We start from the raw sequence: 12,215 nt of genomic DNA, 5'->3' as shown, positions 1-12,215 counted from the left end.
CCTCATACATGAAAAGACATTTTCATGTGTATGCCATACATAAATGTTGTGTTGTAAACAGTTCTTAACCTATTGGCAGCCTAAATTAGTGGGCTCGCTCGTGGACAAGAATATCGTTGTTGTCAGGTGAAAACCTTGTATGTCAAAAATCGTTTGTTTTGTATTTATCAGTGAAAATAGCCGATCTACAAGCACACAACGCCTCGCACCGTGAGGCATTGTGTGCTTGTAGATCTGTTATTTTCACTAGTTTCGTGAGACAGTCTTGTGTGATGAAGCAGGGCTTTGCTTTACGAAAAAAAAACATTCAAATTTGAAACTTGAGGATACAAGGTTTCTGCCCGACAGTGACGATATATTTCTGAAGATCGTATTTTCTGTGAGTTCCACTGTATAAATTAGGCCTTAGAAGGTTGCGCTACCTGGCTAGGAAACGGAGACAGGCCCTGTGGTCTGGCCTGGTGTCTTTCGGGTCAGTCTGATTTGATCCGCTGTTGTTTGGTTTCAGGCTGGTTTGATCACGTCTCATCCAAGTTGAACTGTCTACTTGCCCTGGTACGATTTGGTCCCCAAGTCACCTGTGCGATTAGTTTACCTGTAGAGAGGGATAGATCGGAGAGCAATTAGGACACTGATGGATAAGTACGGAGGTGGCGTATTGATTGTAGCCTACTTTTTCACATTTCTAGGTACAGTAACCTCAAAGCTTTTATTTTTCTTGGATAACTTTCTCATTTCATTGTGCTTTTGAAATGCAAAAAAAAAAAAAAATGTAATTCCCCCCAAATAGCAATATGAAAGGACTGAAGCAGCTCAGTAGGTATACGTGGCCATCAGGGAATCTGAAGGTCCCTTGTTCGATACTCGAGTCTGCATATGCAAGCAGGGGCAGGGGCGTCACAAGGGGTAGGAAAGTGGGACTGAGTTACTGGGGCCCAAGGTGGAGTGGGGCCCTTATAACTTTATCTATTGAAAAATAGCAGATCTACAAGCTCACAGCGCGGCACTCGCGAGCTTGTAGATCTGCTATTTTTGTAACGTTGTGAAAATGTGTGAAAATCTTTGAATATTATGTATTTTTTTAAGCGAACATTTCTAACTCAAATTTTGCTTCTGGGGGTCCCTGGAACTAAATATTTTGAGATCGGGGTCCGTGGCCAAATACATATCATCTTGGGGGTCCTTGACATAGGTTTCTTGCACACATTTTCACGATTTTTCAAAAAATAGCAGATATACAAGCTCGCAGCGCGGCACTCGGTGCCGCGCTGTGAGCTTGTATATCTGCTATTTTTCAATAGTTAACATTCATGGCGGGCCCGCAGTGAATCCTTGGGGTCCCCAGGGCCCAGAATTTGGTGTGACGCCCCTGTACGTGGCCATCAGGGAATCTGAAGGTCCCTTGTTCGATACTCGAGTCTGCATATTCAAGCAGGGGTGTTGCACCAAATGCTGGGCCCTGGGTAAGGATTCACTGCGGACCCCCCATGAATGTTCTTCATAGGGGGAGGGGGTTTAACCCATTTAGACCCGTTTATATAAGCTCAAGCAAGCTTGTAGATCTGCTATTTTTGAATAGTCTTTGAATATTTCAAATCCTTCTAATGTTTTTTGAAAAACCTATGTCAGTGGTGCTCAAACCTTTTTATGTGGAGGCCACGGACCCCCAACTCAAAATATTTAGTTCCAGGGACCCCCCAGAAGCAACATTTGAGTTACAAATGTTTGCTCAAAAAATACAAATAATCAAATATTTGCAAACATTTTCACGACTTCAAAAATAGCAGATCTACAAGCTCGCAGCGCACTGTGAGCTGAATAAAGATCCTCAAACTAATCTGCTATTTTTCAATAGCTAAAGTATAAAATCATTAAGGCCCCTCCCTCCACCTTGGGCCCTCGTAACTCATTCCCACTTTCCCCCCAGTGTGATGCCCCTGTATGCAAGTGACCCTGAACAAGACACTTCAGCTCTATTTTTATGTGTTGTTGTTTATATGTGTTGTACATGTGAGACTGGGCTTGTAGATTCTCTTCTTTTTTCTCCTATAATGATGTACACAGAAAAGGGACGGCAGGTTGAAAGTGGTTAACCCCTAACTGCTCCCCCGTGTGCTCGCCTGAGCAGAACACTGCAGGGTAAAATGCAGAAAGGTCATTGTCTTCACTATAGTCAGTAAATGCCCTTTACATGTACAGTAATAAAGCTCAGTAATGTCACATGCAGGAGTTTGTTTTGTAAGCATTTCTGTGGTTTTAGACTAATGGTAAATTATTCATATTTTTGACACAAATACAGAGATTATAATCATTTTTCCATTACATTGTCTAGAAGACCTGATTTATTTATCCATTTTTATCATGATTCTAAATCTGACATTCAGTAAAAGGTGATATTTTAGTGGATAGTGCAGAGATTCTTTCACAGACATACAGATAAACAATGAATCAATCAGCAATTAAGGGATGTAATTTAAGCTTCAAATAAAAGGATCATGAATAAAAAGAAGGCTTTACAATACATGACAGTAAGACTTGTTATAGTAGTATAAACATGAACAAAAGAAATGCAATTATAAGAACAAATCTGATGTTTTCTAAATTCCTTTTGTTGACACATGATAGTCAGGAACAGAGTTCCCTACTTCCTTGCTGACGTGGAATTTGCATAACTATCTCAGTTTGCTGAGTTGTTCTTTTTCATAACCTTGGCGGGAAACACTTGTCATATATAACATAAGTATAGTTGACATAACGCCCAATAAAAGCTAACATCTAGGAAAACCTCAAACTAAGCTTATACGACTGCAGTTACACTGTTAAATAAATAATACATATACACATAAAATAGTTTTAAAAAATCTGCATAAACCATAAACATTATAAATATATACACAGACACAAGTGATACTGTATGTAATCAAATGTACAGCAGGAGCAAATATACAACGTTCCTCAGTCTATTGTTCTTACCAATACTACTTATTGCGACCGTAGGTCGCAATAACTATGAAAACAGGCACATCTTGACCGCGTATCTCTGTAGGTCACGCCTGACACTGTGGTTCCCCTAACACATCACTGTGACATCACAGGTCTATGGGTTTGTCGCTGACATCATGCTTCACTGTGATGGCACACTAACAGAATCCCTTTTATGCCCATATATGAAGTTCCCCGATGTCATCAATATTATCTAACAGGACTTCATATGGGAATGCCCATATATGGAGGCCACATCGGCCACATACCACACTAACAGAATCCATATACAGTATAGCCAAGACATCATAGGACTTTCACATAACGAATAACTGAGTAAGCATGTTTGGGCTCTCACAGCATATCTCCATATACAGTACATGGATCTCCATATATGGGTACCAGGGGTCTCCCTATATTGGTAACTGGCCCGATATACATCACTGGCCAGATGGCCCTTTAGGGCGAGGTTGCATGTTGCCCTGAGGCGTCTTACTAGTATATTGTGTTACCTATGCTCTACCATGTGTTTCTTCCACAATAAACCGTCTCTGCTGTTTGCTATTCCTTCAGACCCAACTTTGCCTTCCCCCTGCTGAAAGACGTTTTTCTTTGGGTTAAGGTCAAGTTGCCTATGGGTATGGTCACACCGAACTTTGATTCTACCAATGCAGCTTTCTGTGTGTTGCGGACAGCTTGCTTTTATGCATTCTTCTAAGGCTCCTCCAATCTACCATTAAGGCTCCTCCAATCTACCGTATTTGAAACGGATAAATGCTTGAGGCAGTTGATGCTTTCCCCCTATGTCCAATCGGATGAGTCGAAGACGGACCACCTTGTCAATGACAAGACAAGGTGCTGTAAGCTACTCCTTTTTTAGGCTGCGCTGGCTGCACAAAACAGGCAGCTGCACAGTGCACACAACCTGCGTTTCTCAGCCTGCAGCCGTAGTTTGGTGTGACGTAGCCTAAATCAGCATTCCCTGTAGTTTTCTTTTGTCAGCCGTTGGGTGAGGGTGCAGTCATTCTGGTGCTGGGGCAAAAAGATCTGCTCCCAGACACAAAATCTTCATATACTAAACTGTATGTACCTAATTGTTTTGTTGTTTCTCCCTTTTTTTTCTCCCACGATTTTGTAACCCGTTTTTCACCCAGTGCCAATGCCTAAGCTGTAATCCTGGGCGCTACCTTCACTCTGCCAACCTGGGGAGAGCCCCGAACTGAGCTCATGCTTCCTTCAGGACATGAGGAGTGAGCAGGCCGCTTCTTATCACCTGACATGGTTTCCCCAGTAGGACGTACCAGTAGCACGTGGAAGGAACACGTTATTCCAACCAGTTCCTTTCCCCTCCGTCAGGCGCCCCGGCTGGCCAGGGGGAGGCATTATAGAGACCAGGATTACTGCATGTTTTTTCTGAGGGTATCTACCCTAGGGAACACGGGAAGAACATGCAAACTCCACATAGAAAGGCTGTGAGGCGACAGCGCACCCGACTGCACCACCGTGCCCCCTATAATTGGTTGGTTTTTGTTTACCAATGAACCCAGAAGATGATGAATAAATTGAAGTTTTAAGTCATTTATGCAACAAGGTGATGAAGAATGACCTATTTGGCAGAGCATGGTCTTTGTGCATGATAACAAAGTAATTATTTCACTCAACAACATGTTATCCAAACATCCACACATCCTTTCGTTCAGAGGCAGACAAAGCTGTCATGAATGTATGCGTATGAGAAAGGTTGTAATAAGACTGTAAAGGTTCAACTATTCTCTCCCAGCTTGTAAAAGAAAATATACACCTCTCCAACTATTTGTTTTTATCTAGTAGATGAGGCTGAAAAACTAATCACTATACTATTACAACAAGAAGACTGCTGCAATATTTTGATAATCATTATTTAGCCAATGCTATCATCTAGCATCGCTCTTTCAGAAACATCTTTTTATCCTGTTTCTATATTGTAGAAGAGAGAGAGAGAGAGAGAGAGAGAGAGAGAGAGAGAGAGAGAGAGAGAGAGAGAGAGAGAGAGCGAGAGAGAGAGAGAGAGCTATGTAAATTATGGTCTAGTGATTTAACCTTCTGTTTGTTTTACTTTAATTAAATGAGTTGGGTTAAAGCAGCACTATGTACATTTCCTGTTCTACCCTGGATTTTAACCTGCTTTCCTGCTTAAGTGCTGACAGTTTTACCATTAAGCTAATAGAACTGGCCTGCTTGCTTGCTTGGGGGATACATTGAATCCTGGCCATCAGGTATTTGTGTCAGATCCTGTGTCTGAGTTAGACATGGACTTTGACACATTCTAAGTCTCAATAGAAGAGCAGGGAGACAAAATACAACCACCAAATTGTATAAGTTATATTGTATCAACACACTCTACCATACCGATTGCACAAAATTACATTTTATTCATAAAATAATATAAAGGAGAGCTGAGAAGACGACTGCTGTGGTCATTGTTTTAGTAATTTAAATAAGTGACAGGTTGGTATTCTGGCCCAGCATCAAGTCATCCAATAAACAACAGAATGTTGTTAGTCAGATGTCATAATGCGTTACTAGAAAAGGTCTTCGGCTAAAAACCTGATTTTATCTTGGTTGTTTTTTGTTTTCGTTTGATTTTATTCAAGCAAAAGCGTATTTTTTGTCAGACAACTTTTACGTAAGCTAGGGAATAACAGTTTACAAGGCAACCAGTCTAAAGCAACCACATCGATCAAGTGAAAATGAATATTGCTATCCTACACGGCATACATTTCAAAAATGTGTTTTCGGTGTCATCCGACTATGCTGTAACATACAGCATGTCACATACAGTACATGAGGATGGAGAGAGTTGGAGAGCTCAATAACGTAGCCTATAAGCCTTCCTCGGGAAATGAAAGGCATTCCGAAGCTAGAAACTCCTTTTGATTCACTGAGTCTTTCAAAGGAGTTCTTCCTAGGATTCAGTCAAATACAATAATTTAGGTGGGTTACGTTTGATCTATAATGGGAAACCCAGACAGACAGACAGACAGACAGACAGACAGACAGGCAGGCGCAATGACAAATCCTACGTTTGAGCGCCATTGTGAAGAAGTAGGTTGCAGAGCAGTGGGTTAGGAAAGGCTCAGCAAACTGTCTTACTGGGACAAAGCTCTGGGCTAGAAGGGGAAAACACAGTGTCATGACTAAACACTGAATGGACCTGGTGCAGGGGAGGAAACTGGGTCAGGCAGTCTCTCTGGTCTCACACCAGGCAGCCAGGCTCATTTCCATCCACCACCATGCAGGCTAGCAGGAGGTGTCGCACCAAATTCTGGGCCCTGGGTACAAGGATTCACTGCGGGCCCCCCATGAATGTTCTTCATGGGGGGAGGGGCTTTAACCCATTTAGACTTGGAACGTATTCTTTTGTGCTTTAACTATTGAAAAATAGCAGATATACAAGCTCACTGCACGGCACCGAGTGCTTGTAGATCTGCAGGGACCCCCCAGAAGCAAAATTTCACAATTTACAAATGTTCGCTTAAAAAATACAAATATTCAAAGATCACTGGCGCGGCACTCTGTGCCACGCTGTGAGCTTGTAGATCTGCTATTTTTCAATAGCTAAAGTATACAATAATTAAGGCCCCTCCACCTTGGCCCCGGCCCCTAGTAACTACTAGGGGCCTACTACTTTCCTACTGCTACTTTCCTCACTCAGTCAGCAATCGACCAGACAATTAGCAGCAACATACTCCTCTTCACTGCCCTGCTTTGTATTTTATGCCCACTCAGTAGTCAGTACGTCAGTAGCCAGCCATCTCTGCCAGCTGCCAGTGATCCAATCAACAAAGTATAAGCATAAACATTAGGCCAGTTCCGCCACCCACTTAATCTTCCACTTAATCACAAACAACTTCTACTCTGACAGTAAGCAGTCAATATAATCGGCCATTCTGTGAGTCATTTGATACAACCACCCAGTGAGTTAATCCATAAAATATCAAATCACATATCACCTCATTATTAGCCATTATCAGTCATTCAAGATCATCACTTGGTCAGTCGACTGGGAAAACAAGGAAACTAATTTGCATTCCTCTCACACCCACTGGGTTCACTTCTACCCATTTGCCTCATCTTCATTGTCATTCCTCATCAGGGAAACGTCCCGTCGCCGTTCTGCATTTCAATTTAATTGTTAAAAGCAACGGCACAGCTCATCAGGCCTAAACAAAACGTACCGTACGTAAATCAACCGGACCCTCATAGATCAAGATCTTGGAAACACTGGATTCTGCCTGCCACCGTGACCCCCTCCTTGGTAATGACATCACAGTCACTGTTGCCAAAAGCCTCCCTGTAAGAGCTTTTCACAGAGCACCATTGTTGATTTTGGTGCTTTTTAGTGAAGCAAGAGGATCATTATCATAGGCTAGTAATTATCCCCAATAGTATGCCAGTAGTTCTAACATAGGCATTACTTTAATTAACTTAAAATGGAAAATGACTTAAGATTCTACCCTACGAATGAGATCCAAGCAAACGGAGCAAAAACTAAAATCATGCCTGTAAAGACAAATTCACCCCAAACTATTTTCCGCTTCTTCCCTGTAAATGCTCTTTAGAGAAATTGATTCAAGCTGGACTCCATAATATATAGCCTGCACGCAAAACAAAATTTGACTTATATTATATATATGGAAGCTAGCTAACATACTGTACTCTGCTTCATAAAGGTAATCCAAAGAAGGGCAATTGGATAGAACAGACATAGAGTTTACCATGGTATTCAATAGCACTGGTGACAATGCCAACCAGAGCAATTTGGCTATATGAGCCAATTCCAGTTCAATTAGTAGTGGTACTTTTATATATCTGAATGCTTGAACTTTATATCCCAATACTCCTTTTTAAATGTTTGATGTATTTAACCATGACTTTGAATTTGTAAAAGACTGCCACCTAGTGTCATTAGATCCTTAGTATACATTTTAATCAGTGACATTGTAATAAGGAAGATAGCCTAGTGCTACAGCAAACTGGCTGTGACCCTGACCAACCGATAGGAAAGCTGAATTTTAATAGACATGCCTGTTCTAACCATTTATATTTGCCTTTTTGTTTGGTAAAGAATTTTAAAAAGTACAACGAACGAACAGTAAGTTGTAGTATGGGGTTGGCAAAAAAAAATAATGTAGAACTCCCACCCAATGACATGTAACCTTTAATATTATGTTATATCTGTGCTAGATGCTAATGTACATGTTATGAACTTTGTTTAGCCTGGTAAGAGACATACAAGAATCACGGTATCACTGATTCATCACTGTGAAGTCAATCAAAGACGAACTTGGAGCGATTATCTACTGGCAATGTCACATTAAAACATTATGATACTTTGTTTGCGACCGTAGGTCGCAGTTTAGTATGTGAACCGTCACAGCTTGACCGTATCTCTGTCTGTCCTTCTGTCTGTAACACCTGACACTGTGGTTCCCCTGACACATCACTTTGACATCACAGGTGACATCACAGTGATGTCAGATCCTCAGAGCAGGGATCTCAATATATGGGCATAAAAGGGATCTCCATATGGGCATAAAAGGGATTGTATGTATGATGTCAGACGACAGAATCCATATATGGCTAAGACAGGTGGCCAAAAAAGATGGCCTAGCCGCCTCCAACTAGCTTATGTTCTCTATAGACTTCGTCACATTTGACAACCCAAATAATAATTTCACATGATGTGCAATCAACCCTGCAGCAGAATTCTAGACATCCAAACTAGAATCTTTGAAGTTGATTTAATTTATATCCTACATGGATCAAGAATAAGGCATCTCACTGTAAAATATATAATACAATATAAGACAAATAACGCAAGTCTAGATCAACTGAAATAATAATTATAATCTGCATCAATTTGTTCAGTACCACATACAAACTTATAGTTTGGGTCAAAGGTTCTCTGGGAATAACCTCAGTGGACTTTTTCAACCTTTTTGATAGGTTAAGTCAAATACACTTTTCACCGACCCAGTCACTCTGAAACCTTCCTTCCTCCTATGGTTGACTGGTTTGTCATGTACAATAGGTTAGGACTACATTGTGTAAACTAGGATTTATAACAAGGTTGGCTGGATATCTATCAAATGTTATCATTTATGTTCATGTACTGAAAAGGTTTGCAATCTCCTGAACTGGACAATATGATATTTAACTATACTGTAACAGTCAGAATATCAACTGACATTAGTAACAACAAGACGTGATTTAAACAAATGTCCCTTGGTGAGACATTTTGAATGTTGCTAGCCAAACAAGCTATACCTTCGTCTTATAAGTAGTTCTCAATCTCAACCAGTGGTCCGGGGACCACCAGTGGTCATTGAGGGGTTCCAGGTGGTCCCCAGCTAAATGATGGAGAGTTGGAAGCCAAATGGACCCTTATAGATCTTTAACACTCTAGAGTGTAAGCTCTCAAGAGTCAAATTATTGTTAAACATCTGCATCACTTAATTTACATGAAGTCTACACAATTAAAATAATTGTTTTGATCTACGTTTGATCAACATTTGCCTTATGTTATCTCTCCTATGGTATCAACATCTATACAGCATGGAATTGTGGACAATTGTGGCTAAAATCTCATCAAATGGTGGCCCATGGCTCAAATTCAGAATAAATAATGGACCTTAATGTGAAAAAGGTTGAAAACCACTGGTCTTATCATACTGGTCTACCCCCACTGAACTCACAACAAGTTTTATCAGCACTGGCTTCGTGGCAAGTGGGTAATCAGTGCTGATAAGCGCTAGTTAGTATGGGGTTATTAACAACAATAACAACATTAGCTCAAGTATTATCTTGATGTGGAAAAGGCAGAACTGTTGTTACAAGTAAAGGGCACATTTTATTGCTGTTATATCTCAAATAAAATGCTTTTTTATCAAAGACACAGAAATACTTTGCTTGTTCTAGCCTAGATATTGAACTATGAAGAGATAAGGTATCAAATTGTCCAAATTTAAAACATAAAACTTACCAATATGGCCTAATGGTATAGGATAACTGTTTGCAATTATTAACCCATGATACACGAAACGGAAACTGACTAGGTTGGGTGAATGATGACAATTTGTCGGGTCCACACCACATATGGTCAGATGTCACATTGCATGACACATTAGCCCATTGATGATGTAAGTGATGTACAACATCATTTACATTGTGATCATACTGTACGTCACTTCATATCATGATGACTGTATCAGTAGCCATACTGTTCCACATGATCATTTACATTATGATCATATACTGTAACTGTACTTTGCATCATGTCAATTCAAAAGAGCTTGATTAGCATGAGAAAACATATGTTTACATTGCCAAAGCAAGTGTCAAAATATCATGATGACCATATCAGTAGCGTATACTGTAAGACATCATTTACATTATGATCATATGGTAAGACAATTCATATTATGATCACCAGTAGGCTACGTGTAGTCTATATGACACATAATTTACTTAGTAGTGTATATGACACAGACGCTGTGTAGTGCGTACTATTGATAAACTGAGAGGTTCCCACACACTGCCTGTGATATAAATAAATGATCTGCCTGCAAAGAAAACAGTTCTTCTGCTGCTGGATTACACATGACATTATTGCAATACAAGAAGTGCTCTAAATAAATTCTCAATGAAAGCTCGGAACCGGTTTATTGTTTATCGAGAGGGTGGAGGATGATGTTGTGTCTGACAGTCAGAAATCGTGTGCCAGCCATCCAGGCCTGTTTACATCGCATAGCCCACTGCTGGCATTGCATTGGTAAGCCATCCTCCTGCATGGTAATGGTAATAACGTTATTACCATAATAATAACGTCCCTAATAACCCTAATAAGAACGAATAACGCCCAGTATTGGACGTTATTCGTTCGAGCCCACTATAACATGTGCACCCGTCCTTCCAATGCACACTCTTGTATAATAGACTTATAACACATCGCTAACAGCTCCAGCCCCGAAATGTGACCGTTTTGACACCTTCTCCCCTCGTGACACAAGAGCAGTGGTTCTCATTCTCAATCAGTGGTCCGACCGGGGGTTCCAGGGGGTCCCCAGCGAAATGATGGGAGAGTTGGTAACCAAATGGACCCGTATAGATCGTTATAAGTTATAACGATCTATAACTCTTGAGTGTGTAAAATGAAACCAAATGGACCCGCATTTGACGCTCTCAAGAGTTAAATTGTTGTTAAACATTTGCATTACTTAATTTAAAAGAAGTCTACACAATTAGAGAATATAGCAGTTGTTTTGATCAACGTTTGCCAATAGCCTGTCGTCTCTCCTATATGGACAAAACCTTATCCTACGACACCACAATATTCAAAGTCTTGGGTCTGAAACTGGCTACAATCTCATCAAACGGTGGTCCGTGGCTCAAATGCAAAATAAACAATGGGCCTTGGTGTGGAAAAAAGGGTCGAAATCCACTGCAACATAGCGCAGTGTACTGTAATGGCTCAGGTTTTAGCCTTGTCTGCTTGCTAGCTAAGGAACGCAAGCTGTCAAGAAGAAAATGGACTTGGCCAGCTCTGCTAATGTCCCTCCTCCTCCTTGCTCTAGAAAAACCACCACACTGACATGACCACAGGCACAGTCAGGCACGGGGAAAACATCGACGCTTGCCCCGACCCACCATGGATCCAATCTATCTTAACGGAAAACCGTTAAAACCAGCATAACCAGCCTATAATAGATAAACACAAGGCTTGTGATCGCTCCATATACTCACGTTCGACGGGCTGAAACGGCTCTATCCATTGGAAACCTCGTTGTTGGGGTAGAATCTGTAATAGCGAGCACACAAACGTGTCATAAACGCTTTTCAATCGGTGACCCAGTTTCTCTACATCGTCATGGCCTGTCGCACCACTAACCTAGTTTCTCGACCAATGGCGCGCGGTGATGCAACGTAGGCGCGCCTCCGGCCAATGGGAAGACGGCGCAGCTCGTGGAGTTATGAGTGGCGCACGCGTCCGCCAACGAGAGCCGGGGTGGAACGGAATGCAAAGGCTAATTGTGCGTTGGTGTGTGTGTCACTGGGCGTGTGTGTGACGTGTTTGTGTATTATGTGTATGCTGTGTGGGGGCCCGCCCGGGCAGCGCGTGTTGGAACCAGTGCACATGATTTTGTAGGCCATGAGGATTATGGCCCTTGGCCTATAGAGCTTAAAGTCTCTAT

The 12,215-nt window shown here is 41.3% G+C and overlaps 1 protein-coding gene across 5 annotated transcripts in view; it reads right to left on the bottom strand.

The window, feature by feature from the left end:
• bmal1a (basic helix-loop-helix ARNT like 1a) overlaps positions 1–11,867 on the bottom strand; it is a 45,879-nt gene extending 34,012 nt beyond the window's left edge. For all 5 annotated transcript variants that reach the window (XM_080737411.1, XM_080737409.1, XM_080737412.1 and 2 more), the window contains exons 1-2: positions 11,767–11,867; positions 423–595 (exon numbers count right to left, since the gene is read on the bottom strand). The gene's annotated coding sequence lies outside the window, so the exon portion shown is untranslated. The remainder of the gene's footprint in view (positions 1–422; positions 596–11,766) is intronic.
• Positions 11,868–12,215: the final 348 nt, after the last annotated feature.

The sequence above is a fragment of the Nannobrachium achirus genome (assembly GCF_963921795.1).
Source record: "Nannobrachium achirus genome assembly, chromosome: 11".
Taxonomy (NCBI): Eukaryota; Metazoa; Chordata; class Actinopteri; order Myctophiformes; family Myctophidae; genus Nannobrachium; species Nannobrachium achirus.
Note: the sequence above shows the minus strand (reverse complement) of the source record. Positions and strands in the feature narration are given on the sequence as shown.